Source organism: Numida meleagris, chromosome 12, assembly GCF_002078875.1.
Source record: "Numida meleagris isolate 19003 breed g44 Domestic line chromosome 12, NumMel1.0, whole genome shotgun sequence".
NCBI lineage: Eukaryota > Metazoa > Chordata > Aves > Galliformes > Numididae > Numida > Numida meleagris.
The window spans coordinates 17,206,957-17,225,824 of NC_034420.1; the positions used below are offsets into that span (position 1 = coordinate 17,206,957).

The 18,868-nt window shown below is 49.4% G+C and overlaps 1 long non-coding RNA gene across 2 annotated transcripts in view; it reads right to left on the minus strand.

Annotated features, from left to right (window-relative positions):
- The window catches only part of LOC110405431, a 47,206-nt gene extending 28,817 nt beyond the window's left edge, over window positions 1-18,389 (minus strand). For both annotated transcript variants that reach the window (XR_002442872.1, XR_002442871.1), the window contains exon 1: window positions 18,321-18,389. This is a non-coding gene — a long non-coding RNA (uncharacterized LOC110405431). The remainder of the gene's footprint in view (window positions 1-18,320) is intronic.

Below are 18,868 nucleotides of genomic sequence, written 5' to 3' on the forward strand. Positions count from 1 at the left end.
TTCCCTAGGCCCTGAAGGGGATGGGGTCCGGCGCTCCGCTGCGTGCTGCCACAGCACCGTTACTCAGGTGGAACTCCATCACTCCTTACTCCAGTTTGGATCAGACCAACAGTTCTCACAGGAGACCAGCAAGCCTTTCAAACCAGCCTTGTTATTTTGGCAGCTTATCTCTGTGTACAGAAGCCAATTATTGCTGGAATGCTTTCAGGTTTTGTTCAGCTGCGTTTTGAAGCTCCAGCAACCCCTTCTCTCTGTGCTGCTGTTCCTGGATTGCTGAAAGGACAAGGTGGCTGAAGAGCCAGAAGGGATCTCGTTGGTAAGGAAACGGTGGGCATTTCCTTTGAGCATTAACACAGAAATCCCTCCTTAAATACCTCAAGATACACAACCACCTGCTTACACTCATTTTACAAAAAACAAACAAACAAAAAAAAACAAAAACCACCCAAATCCTCCTAGGTTGTTTTTGCAAGCTCCCATCTCACAAGCAGGCCCTGATCTGATCACCACAAGCTTCTACAGCTCCCCACCTTGAGCCCAGTGCACACAGCACGTGGCAGAGGTAGCACCAAGGGGCAGCTCCTACCACGGTGACCAACCCATGCCAGGGCCAGCTCAGTGGGGACAAGGAGCTGCCTGAGTGCACCCATCCCAGGGCAGTGCTCAGTCCCAGTTCTCTCCTGAGCTCTGAATCAAGGCAATGCCACAGTAGAGACAAAACCAAACCCAGAAGGATATGAGAGGCTCTCATCTTTGTCTTCTTCTCTTTATCCTCTCTTCTTGTGTTTTTGTATTTGAGGAAAGGGAAGGGAAGGTCTTCTAAAGAGCATTTGCAAAAATTTCCTCTCTTATATTCATCAGTCTGCCAGGTTCTTAGTACAATAGAAGGTCCTTTCTCCACACTTCCCTGCAGCCTGCCATCCCACACCCAGTGCCACCGAACAACAGCTGAGCTCGCTGGGGCCAGCACACAGCCCCTCGCCTTACGGAGGAGCTCATTGCTCAGATTCCTCATTTCTGAACCAGTCAAAGCGAAGACACTGTGTCACATCCCACCCATAGTGTTTTTAATCCTTCTCGGGGGGGGAGGGAGGGAATAAAAAACCTGCTGTGCACTTTGGTAATGCCAAGTTACATTGTCCTGAAGGACAGCACACGGGCAGGCTGCGGTGCACGAGCGTGAGGGGAACCCACCTGACATGGTGCTTTCTGCTCACCCAAACACAGCACAGACCCGTGCTCATGTCCCAGCTCCTCCTTTTCTTTTGTGTTTTAGATATATATATACACACACACACACTTATATTTACAACATAGAAGAAAATTTTCCTTGAAAAACATTAAACTTGCCTGGTTTGAAGTGGAAATGTTCTCCCAAACTCCAGAGCAGGTTGGTTTGATGCCTGAATGCTTTGATGTATGTTTGGATGAGGACAGCTCTAAAGTTTAAAAACACTTCTGCTGATTTCCCTCTTGTGCTTTCTCTACACACAGCTGCGTGTGTCCCGGCTTTGAAGGAGGGCTGTGTGGGCATGGCAGAAACTAGCACGAGAAGTTAATATTTTGATGCCAATGAGCACTTGAGGAAGAAGTGCCGGATGGCAGCTGACGTGGCTGTGTTGATGGGAGAGGGAGAAGAAGCCGCACTGAGCCTGGAGCACGAGAAGGACATAGGCTGCTTCATTTCAAACAGCTTTACCAGCAGCAGTGCAACTTGCTAGCAAGTAGGAAGCCCACGTGTTCTGCTGGATAATACCCTGCTCATCCACCGTGAGATTCTGCCCTTCTGCTGATGAGCTGAATCTCAGAGACACGACGCGAGGGCAGAGCTGCGAGCTGAAACAGGTTAACTCAGCATCCTGCTCTGCGATGCAGTGTAACTCAGCACAGAGTTCAGCCTTGAAAGAATAATTGTGTCAGTGTTACTGCTGTTAATACCATTAGTTCAGTCATTCACACAGCTGGGGAGCCTCCCTCAGCCTGCTCGCAAACAGGAAAATTCTCTGAAAGACCTGGGAAATAGCACACACCATTGCCAGAAGTAGCACAAGTCCTTACCAGCACAAAGCCCTGAAGGGAAGCTTTCCTGCCCCATGCCAAGTCCCTGTGCTCATTGCATATGACTTTATTCTACCATTCACAGGCTGAAGTGGTGAGGAGAGGGTGTGGGGAGCAAGGTTTGGGTGAAGACATTTCTGCTAAGATGGAACATGATGTCCCAAATGTTGCCAAATCCCATCTGCTTCACATGCGCTTTGTGCCCCCTAAGAAGGGGTCAGAGCCTGTGGAGCTGCACGGGGCTGGGTGGCAGCAAGCAGAGCAGGGCCACTCCATGCAGGATGCTGACCTGCAGCCCATTACTGTGCCACAGTGTCTCATTGCATTCTCATCAGGCACGGCAGGCTTGCAGAGCTACAGCTAATTATACAAGATTTATCTGTGCAAAAACACGGGGATTAAGCAGGCAGGAAAGCAGCTAAAATTTATTTGGAGGCTTTGTTTAATAAAAAGGTGTAAAAAACAGGATTTGTACAGAAACAAATCATTCCTGAAACACGTATCCAAAGGCGAGCGGGGGGAGGAGATTAGCACTGGGTTTATTCTTTCCTCCCACCCTTTCATGCTGCTGCTAGGGAAAAACAGAGGATCTGAACTCGAGTGCACGGCAGAGCTGATAACTGCCGGTACATGGGATGCCGCTGCTCCCATTGTTCCCTCCACACTGCCTGCACAGAGTGGGAATTAACTCCTTATCAGTCTGCATTGTGCACCAGATGTGTAGTTCAGGAGGAGGTCAGTCCCCACTGAGCTGCACCAAACCCCGTTCCTCGAGCCCGGAGATGATGAGCGCTGAGGAAGGCGATGCAGAACACAGCCTGTGTCCCACCCCGGCCCAGGACAAGGCAGGATGGAGACATGCAGACGGCAATGTGTGGGCACACAGAGGTCCTCCAGCACCACCGCATGTGAGCGGACAGAGCCCATTGATGCTGCAGGCAGGAACACGCCCAAAGCCTCCAGCACTGCAAAGGTTCATTTGGTTTTACAACTAGCAAGCAGCTGTGCAAAAAGCCCTTTTACTCACACTGGACAGGATCTCTCCTTAATTGCAAGGAGAAATGACAGCACTGTATTAACTCTGTGCTCACAGGATTTTTTTCCTCCCTCTCCACACTCTGGGCAAGGAATTCCTGCTATAAACACTACCAAACAAAGCTTTTACCCCAACCATTTATTTTACTCTCCCTAATTTTAGCAAAGTCCTTCAGTCTTTTTTCTTTAAGAAAAAAAGAAAAGAACTTCTTCCCACCTCCCCCCTCGTTCACCATCCTTCCCAGCTTCTTAGCATCAACAATCCTCAATACACATCAGGACCTGACAGTACGTCACCACTTTCCTTTACAACTCATTCACGTAAGAGAACGTTGGATGTTATAAGTGTGTGTATTTAACCCGTAATTCATCACCTTTTTCTTTGAACCGTATTTACACTCGCTCACCAGGGGGAGTAACCCCACCTCCCTCCCCAGCATCTCTGCAGCCCCATGCCGGCCCCAGCAGCCCCACTGCCCCTTTCTGCATGCACCGAGTGTCTCACACTGCATACTCCTGAAAAGAGGTTCCATCTCAGGATGACTCATACGGAATGAGAGAGATGAATAATGGAACAAATACTATCTGAAATACCAGCGGCTCCCCCTCCCTTCCCTGCCATTTAACATTCCGATGAACTGGAACTGAAAGGCTACCAAGAGCTGTGCTGGTAGCAGAACTGTTTGATACCGATTTCATAGGCTGCTGCTTTCTAAAAAGTGTATTTATAGCTTTATAATTGCCTTACAAAGCCATTTGTGGGAGGAAGGCCTGATCTTTCTTCTCTTCACTTACACTGTGAGCTCTGGGAAGCAAGGACCGAGTTTTTCTCCTGCCCGGTGTCAGTAGTGCAGGGTGAAGAATGGGGAAGTGCTGGTGACCCCTTCCTGCTCGCTGTGCAGTAATGCAGCTCTCTCCTCATTGCAGAACCAAATCTTGCTATTGTTGTTACCTTCTCATTGTGGCCTGCAGGTTGATGATGTGCTCTAAGAGAAAAAGGTCATTTCCGGTTTGGTCTGTCTATATTTGCCACCAAGATGGAAATACAGGCAGTAAAGGAGAGAGGAGGATGGGAGGAGAAGTGCTCCACAGAGAGCGCTGAACAGAACAACGCCTCTGTCCCAGGTGCTTGGTGGTACAGGACTTGGCCAAAGGGCTCCTCTGCAAAGCAGCGTGAGCCACCCCCAATGCACCCCCCCGCTGCTCCTCCCAACCCAGCACCTCGTGGAGCTGCTGTCACTGCAGCTGATGCAATTAGCCCTCTCCCCACACCCTAATTCCTGTGTTTGCTAATTCTCTAGCCCAGAACAGCAGAGGCCTTCCTATCAAAACTTCGAGTGCGGAGTGCTGACATTTGGAGATAAACAGGGAAGCACTCGACAGGCAGCTAATTCTCATCTCATCCCGCTCAGAATTTCTATTACAATTTGCTTCTAAGATGTCTATCCACAGCACCAGCAGAGAGATCTGTCAGACACGCAGCGCTGCTAATAGAAAGCCAGCACCGCACTTTGCATGTCAAACAACAGCACGATAGGTTCCGGGATTTCACAGCACATGTGAAACCCTACGCGTGGCACCGCCGTCCCAAGACCCTACTCCAGCTGCAGCGCAAGCTCACGCCGCAAACCGATTACGGCATTACAGAACACCTTCATCCCTCCAGGTCTGAGGATTTTATTCACTTAAGCTCCTTGATCACAGAGGCCAACATCCCGTACGGTGGCAATGCACCCATGAGCCATGCTGAGAGGGCCCAGGCACTGCTCAGCCCCTCCCCCCCTCCAGGCACTGAGCCACATCAGAGTTTGCCCTATGCAGACACCTCCAAAAAGGGGGAAGGGGAGGGCGGGAATACCCCTCTCATTATTGACCCCTACACTTAATGCAACACGAAGCCACAGGTAAACGTGTCTTGGCTCTGAATGAACGCTCAAATCACCGTTTTTTTTCGGCAGCTTGGTAACAGCTTTTGCAGAGCAAGACTTCAATTATTATTGGTTGAGAAAAATCAGAGTGATGAGCAGTACCGGGCAGAATTTCTAATAACTTCTGCACAAGATGTCACGTACATCCCATCTTTGTGCAAATTCACTGCAAAGGAACAAAGGACCAGAGGCAACTGGTGCACAGCGCTGCTGCTGGAGTGATCAGGACCACGAGCAACAGCTTATGTTATTTGTAAATCTGTCTCCTTACTGCTATATTTTTGTTTTAATGGGTACATTGAAACCATTGTAAGATTATTCTTACCCTAAATAAAAGCTGATTTCTAGCCAAGCTATGTGCCAGCTCCAACACTCCCATCTGTGTGCACATGCAATCCCTATTTATGGAAACAAGCTGGGAAGCTTATCCTGCCTGTAATAAGGAACTGTGCTCGAGTTGGGAACTCACCGGTTTGCAGAAGGAACTCTTGCCACCAGCACTGCTGAATGTAGCATTCAGGGTTCCCAGTCAGCACATCCATTTCCCCGAGCACCAGTTGGCAGCCAGATGGCCAGAACAAGCTCACAGGGTTGGTTCATCTGGTGCAGCGAGGCTGGCAGGCCAGCAGAACACTTGGGATGCAGGAAATGAGACAGACAGGGGTCGGGCTGACAGTGCCCCACAGCGCTGCAGCACCCATAGCAATGCCTCCCCACACAGCCCAGCTTGGGCCCTGAGCAGGCACCTCGCAGCTCTGCATCGCAGGCAGATCACAATGCCTTTGTTGGTACTGCTGCCAGTTACCACAGCAGGAGCAGAGAATGGTAAAAGAGAAAAAAAGTGGGAACCCGACCTTTGCACCAACCCTTCAGATCAGCCTGGGCCTCACAGTTTTGGGGGGAGGGAAGGTGGATTCGGGCAGAACGTGACTTACAGAAAGACAGATGTCTGCAGAAGTGCTTTCCTTTATCTCACAGCGTGAGCTTTGGTCAAAGCCACCGAGTCCATCACCATCACGTCCTATGGGATTCCTGCAGGACAGCCCCTTTGCAATTCTTAAGTGTGGTGGGACTTCTCTACAACTTTCTTATTCAATTATTTCAGCAAAACTTCAGACTAACCCCTTCCCACACTCTGAGCTGTCTGACTCCAAATCCACCTCTAACAACAGTTCTGAAATGCATTAAGAGGAAGCAATAAATAAGGCAAGACCCTGAAGAACGCGTTTACCTAAAGGAAGGCAATTAAGACGTTCTCCTTCCACTTACCCAAAACAATTAGGGAAACAAACATGAGTTCTGCTGCTGATTACAGACTTCATAAATAAACATAGATCAGCGATTGCCAGGTGCAGTTCTGTGTCACCACTTCCAAGCACTTAACCAAGCATCCCCGACTCCCCCCTCCCACATGAGCCCTGCTGCTGCCATGCCGGGGAGTTCTGTACCCCATGACTGTGGCTGCCTGCACACACCTGCTTGGCTCTTGAAACTAAAGATGAAAAGCTCTTCTACAAGCTGTGGTACCCTGCAGTTTCTATCCCTCTCCACAGAAGATTCTGCCTCTCACAGTACACCTTTGCCCCAAGGCACTCTTCCTGACCCAGGCTGACTTTTGGAACTCCCAGTCTGTATTTCTCAGGCGTCCCCGACCTGCCCTGCAGTTGCCGTAGGGCACACTCTGCTTTTTGCCTATGGCTGCAATGAAGAGGGGATGTGTGTTGTGCTCAGCAAGAATGTCACCCTGACTTAGTTCGGATCCAGGACTATGAGCAATGGGTCGACAAGAGGTTGTAGATGGTTTTGACATGCTTGCCAGTGCAAACATCTCAGGTTGAGGCTTATGCACAGGCAATCTCAGAATGGCGTGAAAAACAAGCAGGAGGATAATGAACGATGGCAGTGCCTGAACTTAGACCTTAGGTACATAGATGCCCACACACATACTGCCATCTGCCTGGGTATTCAGGTCCACGTAACCGCCACAGTGCTTTTCCCCCCTCAGCACCATCATTGCCACTGACACCAATGGAACATGGGGTCCTTAGAGACCACCACCTCTTTTAGCCATCCATGAAAGCCAAGGAAAAGAAACTGAACTTTGCTGCCCAGAGGGGTGACCTAGCCAGCAACGAACGCCTGGAAACACATCTCCATTCTAGCAGCTCTAAGCATAAGAAAAAGAAACCCTTCATCCATGCCATATAGTTTACCCTGTTTCTTGCAGCTGAATCCATTTTAAAATGAAGTTCTTGGCACTGGTACCCTTCACGCAGGAGTAGCTGATTATCACAGCCACTCTCGGTTGCTGTTCATCCAATCGAAACATTTTGTTCTTTTAATCTTTCCTCCTAAGTTCTTCAAGCTCCTTAATCATTTGTGTTGTACGTCCCTGGCTCCGTTGTAGCACACAGCTTGCTGGCATTTTGGTGCTGCTGATAATAACACTTGTAAGTTAATAGAGTCATACACAGAATGAATCTGCCCAAATTTAGATGCATTTTTTAAGAGGCCAAAAATCTGTAGTCCCTCTTCAAACAACACTGGTAAGGCTGCACCCAGGTTCTGCACTCAGTTTTTCATACCTGAACACTAAGTCTTTGAGGCAGATTAATGACATAATTATCTCAAATTAAAATATGGATGGTTCCCTCTCCTCTCACCAGCACGACACGCTACAAACTGGAGCCAAATTGGCTCTCCTCTGCTGCACCCAAGTTTCTTTGTCAGCCCCATGCTTCCTGATGGAGCTGCTCCCTTCCAAGCCCCAGCTCTGCCCACCACGTCAGCTCCAGGAGCCCACCCCAACAGGACGCCTTGCTCCTTCCCAGGCACAGCCCGTGCGTAGGCTGGTTTCCTACACGCAAGCTGTAACACTTGAAAAAGGAAAGTCCCATTTTGTTTACTTTCAGCTTTCTAACCCTTTTGGTGATGCCTTTGTAAAACTATTTTCCCTTCACATGACTTACAGCGCTGTTCCACAGCTGCATGCTGCACACAGTGAAAAACATCCCAAGGGTTCTGCCGAATGCCAGCCAAAGCATGCATTAGCTCGTACACTTGTGTCGTGCCTCCACAGGAACAAGCCAAACACAGCCAGGTAAACTTGCAAAAGGAAAATTCTTCCCTGTCCTGACTGAAAACACAATTGTGCCTTATGGCAGCCATTTCAGTTCCAGAAAGAATGCGTTCTTGGATACAGCACACTGAATCACAGGCAGGAAAAGCTGCTCGTGGTTGTCCATTTCTCCTGGCTGTCAGGGCTCTTCGGTTCAGGTTTATAGTTTTCTTTGGCTCTATAAAATACTTTGACATACTGCTGCAGACCTCTGGCTCACTATCTATCCCATTTGTTCTGACTAAGTGAGATGCCACTTTGAAAGGCGCTGAGGCGTCCCTGCTAAATTACAGCCCGCTTGAGGAGACCGGCCTGCAGCACATCGACTCCTCCTTAGGGGAGAGCACTGCTGACAAAGACCCCCACGGCCCAAATAGGTAAAGTTGGGGCACGTGGCACCCACTGCGCCCAAGCACCACACGCACTCTGACCTCGTGCACTCTGCAGTGCTCTCACACCTCCTGCATGCAGTTACCGTGCTCAGCTTAGCGAGCAGCTCCTGCTCGGCCCTCTACTGATGGCAGTGCTAAAAAAGCGCGGCTGGGAGATGGCCAACCCCGGTGACATCAGTGACGGGGGCGAGGGAGAAGGAGAGAAAATGTGCTACAGAAATCGTTCTTCAGAGACAAATGACAGCAGCAGCCAGCAGCTCCCTGCCAAGGCACACACGTCACTGCTGGTACAAGGCTGCCCGTGCTGGCCACGAGCTCGGTGCTTCAGAAACAACGCCGGAGGAGGGAGCGAGATTACTGCTGCATTCCAGGTGTGGGCTCCGATGACACCCACTGCACAGGAATGGAGGGGCCATTCATTTCCCAGGAACAGCACTGTTAGTACAGGACTCCGGGATGACATTGAGCTGTTCAAACTGCACGAGCTTGCTTCTTCTGAAGGTAATATCAGATTGCACACCAAGCAACAGCCACTCTTCAAAGCAGAGGAAGCTGAAGTGCAGAGACCAATATATTCACAGTAAGGCTGCAGCTCTATTTTTTAGTTTTGGCAAAACACTTGATACACATCTTCAAGCTGAGTGGCAAGAACAATCATTTCTTAAATATTATGCCGACAGACTTTCTCACACAAAGGATACTTAGGAATTCCCATTTGGAAACATTCTGCACGCGGTTCAGTACATTAATTAGATCAGACGTGCCAAACAAGAAGCGAAAAGGAAACACTTAGCGCAGCTCTCCTGTCAGCGAGAGGACAGCTGGCAACGGAGACACTGACATTCCTGGAAGAACAACCCGGGGTGCTCACCCCTCCTCAGGTGTCCCAACATTGTGAGTTCACAGCGCTCTCTGCTCAGACACATGGGGCTGCACTGGGCGGGAGAGAGGGAACGACCGAGGAGGTGTAGAACCACGGGGATGGGGAGAACACTCAGCGTGCCCTGAGCACAGCAGGGCAGCACACAGCTCCTTTCTGCTGCCCCAACGCACGCAGCCTGACACCACGCACGCCCTGGGAGCCCCCTGGGTGTCTGCACCAGCAGCATTTAACTGAGAAGTTCATCCAGACCCTGCATCTGGAAAAACCCTAACCCCCCCGCCTTGGCCCCTTGCTCTGAGGGGTGTTTGATGAGATGATTTCAGGTCTGCTCAGAGATGTATTGAACATTTTAATACACTGTTTACTTAATGAAACTTGTTGAGACTGATCCTCGTTTTCTAGCAAGTGTAAAAAAAGTTTGTCTAATTACAACTCATGAGCTCCACGCCTACAAAAGATGCTCAGGCTCAGAGGATTGGAGTTAACACTTTGTGCAAGCAGTAGGTGTGAACGCAATGCTCAGTTAAGTGGAGAAAAACACCAGGACCACCATTGTTGATGGTAGCTCACACACAACCCTGAAAGGGAAAATAATTTGTTGGAGAAAAGAGCCCTGTTTGCTAACACCAGCTGCTCCTCCATCACAAAAAGCGCCTTTGTGTTTTAACTGCTGCCAGTAAACTTACCGAAATAACATTCATTGCTTCTTTTTAGTTCCCATTTTTGAGAATTAATGTCACAAGGACAAAGACTGCACATAGTGTCATTAAAAAGCCTTTCTTACGACCTGGAGTTTCAGGCATGGCAAATCTCAGAAGCTGATGGCAAAGTTCAGTTAAAGGCTCTGACACAAAACAGACTGAGCAAATAGCGAACTGCATTTGGCCGCGTACCACCTCTTCCCTCACACAAAGTCTATATTGCCTGCTAGGTATATGCATAATTTATTCGAGGAATATCATTCAAATCCACCTTGTATCAAACAGGTGAAATTACCTTCTGAGTTAATGGATACAGTCAGATATTGAAACACACACACATTCAGGAGAAAACTGGGACTTGAAAAGTTCCCCGTCTCCAGAACATCAAGTCCTGTGTTTGCAGACTGCACCAAAATTAAGGCTCGAAGCATCACAGCTGCTCGCCCTGCTTTGCAGACACGCTTGGAGCACAGCAGCCCCACAGAGCATCGCCACGCCTCGAGCACCACTCCTGAGGAAATAAGGCAGTCCTGCTGAATTCAAACAGTTTGTCACAGAGAAATTTCAAAATCCCTCTGTCTAAATGGCCGCGATGAAGCAGAACATGACAAACTGATGCGTGGGAGTTGAATGTCCTTAATTTTCTAATTGGGGCTGAAAAATCACCCTCTCCTGCACCTCCTCCAAACAGAAGAGCTCACACGAAGGGGCCCAGAAAGCAGAGTGCCCTCAGTGCAAACAGAAGCGGGATGCCCCAGCACCGCCAGCATCCATCACTCCTCTTTTGGAGGCCATGCCCGGCCCCGTGCCCCTCGCACACTGGGGCTGCTCCCAGCGTCACTGCAAGCACGGTGCTGCCCTCCACCCCGATGTGCTTTTCAAACAGGAAAAAAAAACAAGCAAGAACATATTCACAGCTTTCTAAAACCCATTCCATGTGGTATTTGCATTCCACTTGTTAATCACTGCTGGAGAAAGTTGCTCATGGTCCAGCTGATCGCCGTCACAGCTCGTTAGGCTCTGCCAGGCTGCAGGTGCTGCATGCATTTTCATTTACTTTAGAAAGCAACGTTCAGAAATCTCTCCCACAGCAGCATCTGCGTTTGCATATGTTCTAATTTCTGCCTTGAAGTTTACTTGTTAGTGGCTGCTCTTTCTCCACACTTCAGTGATAAAGTCTACAGCACAAACTTATAAACACATCTCACTCTGTGCTGCCTGCTCTGTGTAAGGGAGGAACAGAGGCTGCGTGAGCTCTGGGCTGCAGCTCCTGCTCCCCCAGCAGCACAGCACAGCACAGCCCTCACCCCCCACCCCCCAGCAGCACAGCACAGCACAGCCCTCACCCCCCACCCCCCAGCAGCACAGCACAGCACAGCCCTCACCCCCCACCCCCCAGCAGCACAGCACAGCCCTTGCTGTATGGCCATGGGCTCAGGGACAGGACCTGAGGGCTGGGGGAGTTTTCCTATTCAAGAAATCCGCAGCTACATTAACACTTTCACATCCACTTGGAATCTAGATTTGTTTTCTAGAGGAAAACCAACTGCATTTTAATTGGCTTGGAAGCATTGCAATGCTGTGCTTAATGTGACTCTGTCTGATTTCAAAAATAATATTAGTTTCCTTTTAAGTAATTCTGTGGGGGCATATGCCACATTCAAAGTACTATCTACGTGTTTCCCAAGCTGTTTTTCTTTATCCACTTGCAACCTACAACCAGCACCTAACACACAGCTCTAACTGGAGGTGAAACGAGTTGGTGAGGGCTCTGCTGCCCTGGGTCACACAGCTCAGGAAGACTTCCTGATGCCCTTCGCTGAAACATATCCCAATTAGCCATCACCACTAATTACTTTCTGATGCATTAAGGACAGCAGTCATGAATCATTGCCTCATCTGCTCATTTCCAGAGCTCAATGCAGCACCGGGGGCTCAGGGAGACCCTCAGGGAGCGCTGAGCTGGAACAGCCTCCCCAGGAAGCTCGCTAATGGAGCCGGGAAGGGCTGGATAAAAGCATGCTGCTCATAACCTGAGCTAAAGGCGGCTTTGTTCCACTACCCAAACAAGTGTTTAAAATAGAAACATCAATGTTTAAAAGAAACAAGTCTCAAACAACAAACCCTTACATAGTCCAGCAATCTGAACAAGCCAGTGGCCCAGGAGCCCACCACCCCCAGCCCTCGGGGCCCTTTGTAGCTCTGGGGGCAGAGGCACCAGCTCCTGCCCTCCCTGGGTGCTCAGAATCCAGGTGGCTGTCACTGGTCAATTAAGTTAATCAGAGCATTGCTGCCACGGTTGCTTTGGTGGGGTTTGTTTGGTCATTTGTGTGTTTTTTAACATTGAATAATTCAGGATCACTTCTAAAACCATTCCAAAACCGTGGATCAAATCCTCTTCAGAGCTGCAGCCCTACAAACCCTTTTCATTTCACACTGAAAAGGACCAATGCGTGGCACTTAAATCATTATTTGATACTCCCCTGAGTTCAAACAGGTGATTTCTCAATTGCCTTTCCTACAGAAATCAGCAACACAAACACCTGGATCCCAACCACGTGTTCCCTCTTTGGAAGCATTCAGATCAGCACCAGCACAGGGGCTCTTTCCCAGCACCTCCACAGGCAGAGATGAGCTGCGCCCGGCCCAGGACAGGGAACAGCTGTGGGTTCCTCTGGGGGGGCTGTACCTGAGCAACACCGTGACCCCAAAGCTGAGGTCTCCCAAGGGAGCAGTTACACACACGTGCACAGGAGGGAAGCGGCTGCACACGGGAGGAGGTTCAGGGCCTCCCCAGGCTCCTGCTGCAGCTGCTGCCCGCTGTCACGCTCAGAGGATTCAGAGCATGGCTCTGTAATTCACACTGCTAATTGCCACTACAGGTAGCTAATCTTCTGCAGTGATCTTCAAAGCCAGCAGTGCTCCTGGGCTTCGGGAGCGATTGCGCGCTGCTGAGTGTGGCAGAGTAGCTTGTAATTTTCCATGCATGTACTTTGATTTCAAAATCCGACATAGTAGTTAAGCGTTAGTTGAAATAATTGTAGGAACCATTCCTACTAAAGCATCTTTAATACAAATGAGGTATCATTAGCAGCAAGACACTTATTTTATTACAATTGTTTAAGAGTTAGCAATGATTATTGTTGGCACACATACCAGAGTAAAAATCCTTTGACATTATTTTGGTTAATACACTTAAAATATTTTACTAATGGAGTAATTAAAGAGAGAAAAATAAACAGATAGCAAAGCTTAGGCAACCAAAGAGAACAAGCTGCATTCTGTGCTCTGGCACAGCACCTCCTCGTGCAGCCGCCACCGGGCAGAACGGAGGGAGGAAGGAAAAGAGGGAGGAATAGAGCTTCAATCCGCAATGCAATCTACTACAAGAAAATCAGACGGCCAAAGAAATCAGTCCAAGATTGTCCTCTGAGCACGGAAATGGGGCCTCCTGCAGATGAGGCCATCACCAGGCAAGCTTGCCTGCTCCCCGCGCTGCCCTGATGGCAGCAGGGAGCCCTGCCCATCTCCCCGTGCTCGGGGCAGCGTGCAGCGGGTCCTGCTCGGCTGATTGCAGCAGCGCGTGCCTCCATGGAGCCGCTCCCAGCACGGCTGCCTCCCGGAGCCCTGGATTTAATGCCTGCTCCTGATTTCAGCCTCCCATGGCCAGCAGGAAGCCACACGGAGACATGAAATTGATTCCCTGGAAATGGTTTCTGGCACTGTCTTTGCTTTCCGTGCCATTTAGATGCTGTTTCTAAGCAAGCTGTCGGTAAAGAACAGCTCAAAATCCAACTCGCCGTCTAAATAATTAAAAAAAAATCTGAATAACAATGCCAGGAAATCTAATTAAGAAATCACTGCTTTGTTAATACCTGGAAGAATTGGGAGCAGGGAAGGACATACAGCGACAACCAGCTCCCCTGGACAGCCATGTGGGAAGGCAAAGTCTGCTAAGGGGCATAGCTGGGGGATTTCGGAGAGGAAAACCTGCACCCCTGTGCTCCCGCAGAGCAAGGGGCTGTTCCGCCCTCTGCAAACAGCTGGAGGATTCCAGGGACACCGCAGCCCTGTCCCTGCCATGTGCCAGCAGCAGTAACAGCACCACGTGTGTTTCATTGCTTAAGTTTGCAGCCTAAACACTTTTAGCATTGTGTTTGCACAAACATATATATAAGCACCAGAAGTATGAGAGTACAGATCTAACCTCAAAGACACCAAAATCTGGCTGAGGAAGCTGAGCTACAGCTCCAACCCTGACAGCATCCCAGCTCAGGAACAGTCCTCCCCGAGATCTGATGGCTCCATTGCTCTTCCCCAGTTCCCAGTCCAGTATTTATCTTCCTGACTGCAACATCCCACGTGTAACAACATTTTTGGATTTAAGTTATATGGTGGCATACACTGAAGGCAGAGGAACAGGAGCCAGCACTCTGCTCTCTCTACACAAGACATTGGAAAGAAAAGATCTTTACAGGTAGATTCCTTAAAGGCAAAAGTAAAGATACTGCACACAATTAAACCAAAATTATTTAAGTATCTGCTTTCTATCCAGAATTCACTGTGCAAGTCACCAGCACCCAGAAAAACTGAGTCCCCATGAAGCACGTGTTACCCAGCCCAATGATCCACTGCCTCACACCAGCACTCATCTCTCATTCTAACTCCGCTTTAACTACAGAACAGCCATCCTCTCCCACCACTCCTGCTCTCTGAGGAGGCTGATGAAGGCAGCACTTTGTCCTGCTCTCCTGTAGGAGCACAGAACACGTGTCTGTAACTGCCTGTCACAGGAAACCCAGTGCTTTTCACCTTCAAATGCAGAGGGTGGTCTGAAGTGTTACACTGTTTACTAACAGGATACCTTGTGTGTAAACATAAGGCAGACAAATAAACAGAAATGTGACAACGTGATTTCAGTGAGTTGGAATGCGAAAACAAAGCTGGATTTTAGGCACATGCTCAGAGGCACGGGCTGCTCCCAGGCCCCCTCCCACACCCAGCTGCAGCTTGTTCCTACAGAAGCAGGTCTCCTCATCTGGGGAAAAGGAAAGCCCAGCTGCTCAGGTTTCCCTTGCTTTCTAATGGCAGATTCCAGAAGCAAGCTGCTTCTTTCTTGAACAGGACATTTTTTGCCTTTACTTCACTTTGGAGGTTTGGGGATCCTACAGGTTTGGGAACCATGGGTAAACTCCTTGGGGGTTAGAGCTTTGGTCGCCATGGAAGTTGGGAGGTGGAACGTGGAGATGTGAAATGGTCAGTGATGGCTGCTCGAAGCTGAAGGGTGGAGCTGCAGAGCCAGCGCCATCGGCTGAAATAAATAAATAAATGCACAAACAAAGCGGTTTTAGGCCATTAATGCTACAAAGACACGAAATAGGCACTAGGGAGTCATGCCTGTAATCAAATTTTAAAAAGAGATGAGGGTCAGAATGAAATAAGAGGCCAGGCTGATTTGATTCTCTCTGCTATTTAGGAGAATTGCATGTTTAACAATGGAGGAATTCAATAGCAGAAAAAGAAAAAGAAAGAAAGAAAGAAGAGCGAATAATTACAGTTATTTTGTAACAATGAGAAATCTGGGAAGAGCGATCCAATATTTTCCCCCACTTTAAGCTCTAAGTCCAGTTGTTTTCCATCTGAGTTAACTTCATGCATTTATTCCCACGCCTCAGAAGCTTTCGGGCTGGAACAAAGTGAAGAAAAGAAAAACCATTTATATCCCTACGCCTCTCCTGATTCAGGGTAACTCTCACAAGGGACCGGAGCAGGGCACAGAGCTGGCCCTGCACACAGCTTGTTTCTGCAGAGCCACGGGCACGCACCTGGCAGTGGGCACTAATGGAGACAAGAGCTCTGCCCCCAGCCCGGCCCCTGTCCCCACCTCCCCCTGCACACCCCTCGAGCTGCACCTCCGGGCTCGTTATCGAACCCAGGAACTGACGCTGCCTCAAGCCAGGGTACAGCGCGCTCTGCCTGGAACAAACTGGCATTGTGTTTCTCATAATAAGTTTTAATTGGATTTTAGCTCTCCGCCTTTTATATTTCATCTTAGGCTTTATTGGGCTTAATTACAAATCCATAGCTATTTGTTATGTGGCTCTGGTCTGATATTTTGCACTGACAACTACATTTTTATTCAAAGAAAAATGTATAAGGAAAGAATAGCAAGAGGCAGGCTTATTGTACAGGCTGATTAATTGAATTCCAGCTTCATGTGCATTTATGGTGAATGATTGCATGCCAGAGAATGACTCAGATGTTAGATGGGAGTACACTTCCTCGTGTTAATTGGTTTGCACAGAGCACACAGTGCTGCAGCAGTGGAGCTGCCACAGAGCATGGCTGTAACTGAGCACCTCTGCAGCCCGACCCCAGGGCTCCAGTTATGTTTGTTAGAAATCCTTCCACACAGAAAACAGAGGGAGGATGGATGTTCACATGTCAGCACCCTGAGCTGAAGAGAGCAAAGGCAAAACATCACCACTCTGTTCTCTGCTTTTGACAGCTGCAATTTAGATTTAATTACTCATAGCACATTTACTAGCAAATAAGGCACCACATGTTTTTATAAAAGAACTAACAAGGCCTCAGAAGGTAATCTGTAGCTCATGGCCACTACATGCTTTTGGAAACATTGAGCAAATATCACAGAACTGGTGCTCATACCCAACAAACCCAGCAATGCTGCCCTGCTCTGCCCATCTCACTGTAGCATGGCGTTTGGTGGCACCGCTGCTGGGTTCGGTCCCATGGGCTGCAGGTCACACTGGGGCTGCACCCTGTGCACGTGGCAGCTCAGAGGCTGCGTGTGAATTTGGAGCCCCACAGACACCCACCTGCACCCCTAGCTGGTACCGGGGGCTGTTTGCCTCTGACCCCGAGTTGTGTTGGGAGCAGCTCGCAGTGCTCCCCTGAAGCTCTGAGGTGATGCCGCATTACTGCAGCTCAGCACCAGTCACAGCAGAACTTAATGCGACGCAGCACTGAGAAACGCAACCTGACAAACTGCTGCTCACAGAACCCGCTGGGGAGGCAAGTTTTGCTGTATGCTTTCTTCATCAACCACCGTTAAACAGAGCTGGCCACGTGCTGAAGCTATTTCATCGCCCTGCCTTTGTCATGTCCCATCGGATTATCTCTAAACAAGGAACAGACAAACACGGCCACAGACACTCACCACTCTGGGGCTCTGAACCAGGGCCTGGGGTGCAAAAAGAAATACAAAACCCTTTGTGGAGGCAGGAATGGTGCAATGACAGAAAAATGTGTCAGAACACAGGACACAAAAACAAGCACTGTGAGGAGGCTGCTGCAGGCAGCGTGCGGGGCCCCGAGCCCCCAGCATCACCTCGGGAGGAGCAGCTCCACTCCTCCTCATCCCCCCTCTCTGTGGCTGCCATCTGGGGCCTCGTGGCATTGGTTTTCAAGGAAGGCTTTGACAAAGGAAAGTGAGGACCCTCAAAAATAAGGGGAAAAAAAACCACTAGGACAAAGTAGATGGCACAGCTCCCCAGTAAGGTAGCGGTGCCCTCTACTAAAGCCACACACAAGCAATCAGATGTTTAAGCACGGGTCCCAACGAAAAGGGAGAGGGAGAGCTGCTGTGTCCTGCTGCACTGCCACAAGATGTTTCCATCAGCATCATCATTCTTTTACCTATCAGCCTGAGACAAACCCACATCCGCGCAGAGCAGAGCCCACAGAACGCACAGGGATTCACAGGAGGCTTCGCTCCCATCAGCGGTACGAGTTAGAACCAGCTCATTTTTGTAAGATAAACTGTTCTTATTGTACCACCAGAACACAGAGTAAAAGCACATTAATGGAAATGGAATAATCAAAACACTCATTATAAACTTCTGAATTGAAATGTAAGTGCACAACAGCAAAAGAAACATAATTCTTCCCTCAGACGTGTTTGCAATTCACAGTGCAGTACTTGATGCCTGCTTTGCTCACTCTCAAATCTTTCACTTTTACTGCCATAGTCGTGCTCTAAAAGGAGCTTTCATGCTGTACTTCCCAGACTGCACAGCACAAGGGTCCCAAGGACAAGAACATTCTGCAGCAGTGTAATACCATAACACAATGGAAAACAGCAATGAGAGCAGAGTATCAAAGACCCAGGCTACAGCAAGTGAGGATACACTCAATGCAGCAGCAACAGGCACAGAAACAAATGAAGAAAAAAAGCCTTCTTACCCTTAGAAGGCCTCAGATGCACAGGGATCTCCAGCAAGATCCCATCACCTCCACCACCAACCCTTCAATGAGGGCTGGGAAGGGGTGGATCCTGGCTCCAGCCCTTCCTGTCACTCAGGTGCATTGCATTGCATGCACCTGAGCTCCCCTGGGCTGGCCCTGCCTTCCACCCAGGTGCTCCAACACTTCTTCAGGCTGTGACTTAGCACTTCTGCTCCAAACTGTCACCCCTGTGTGGACAACAGGCAGCCTGCATCTGGTGCTGGGGCAGTTGCCCACTTCATTGTTCAGACCCCATCAGCAGCAGTGCAACAGAAACGCAGCCTCAGAGTTGTGGCACTTGGAAGCACCTCAGCAGTCAGTAAAGTTCTGCTCTGACCAAAGAAGCAGGTGCCAAACACTCTGTGCAGAATGGCTGCAAGGGGTTGGATTGATGGTGCATGGCAGTGGGGCAGCCCTGGGGGCGGGGGCTGCAGCTGAACCATGCTCAGCCCAAGGGCAGCGTCTGCACACTGTGCTGAGCGGATTTAGGGCAGCCCTGAGCCCCA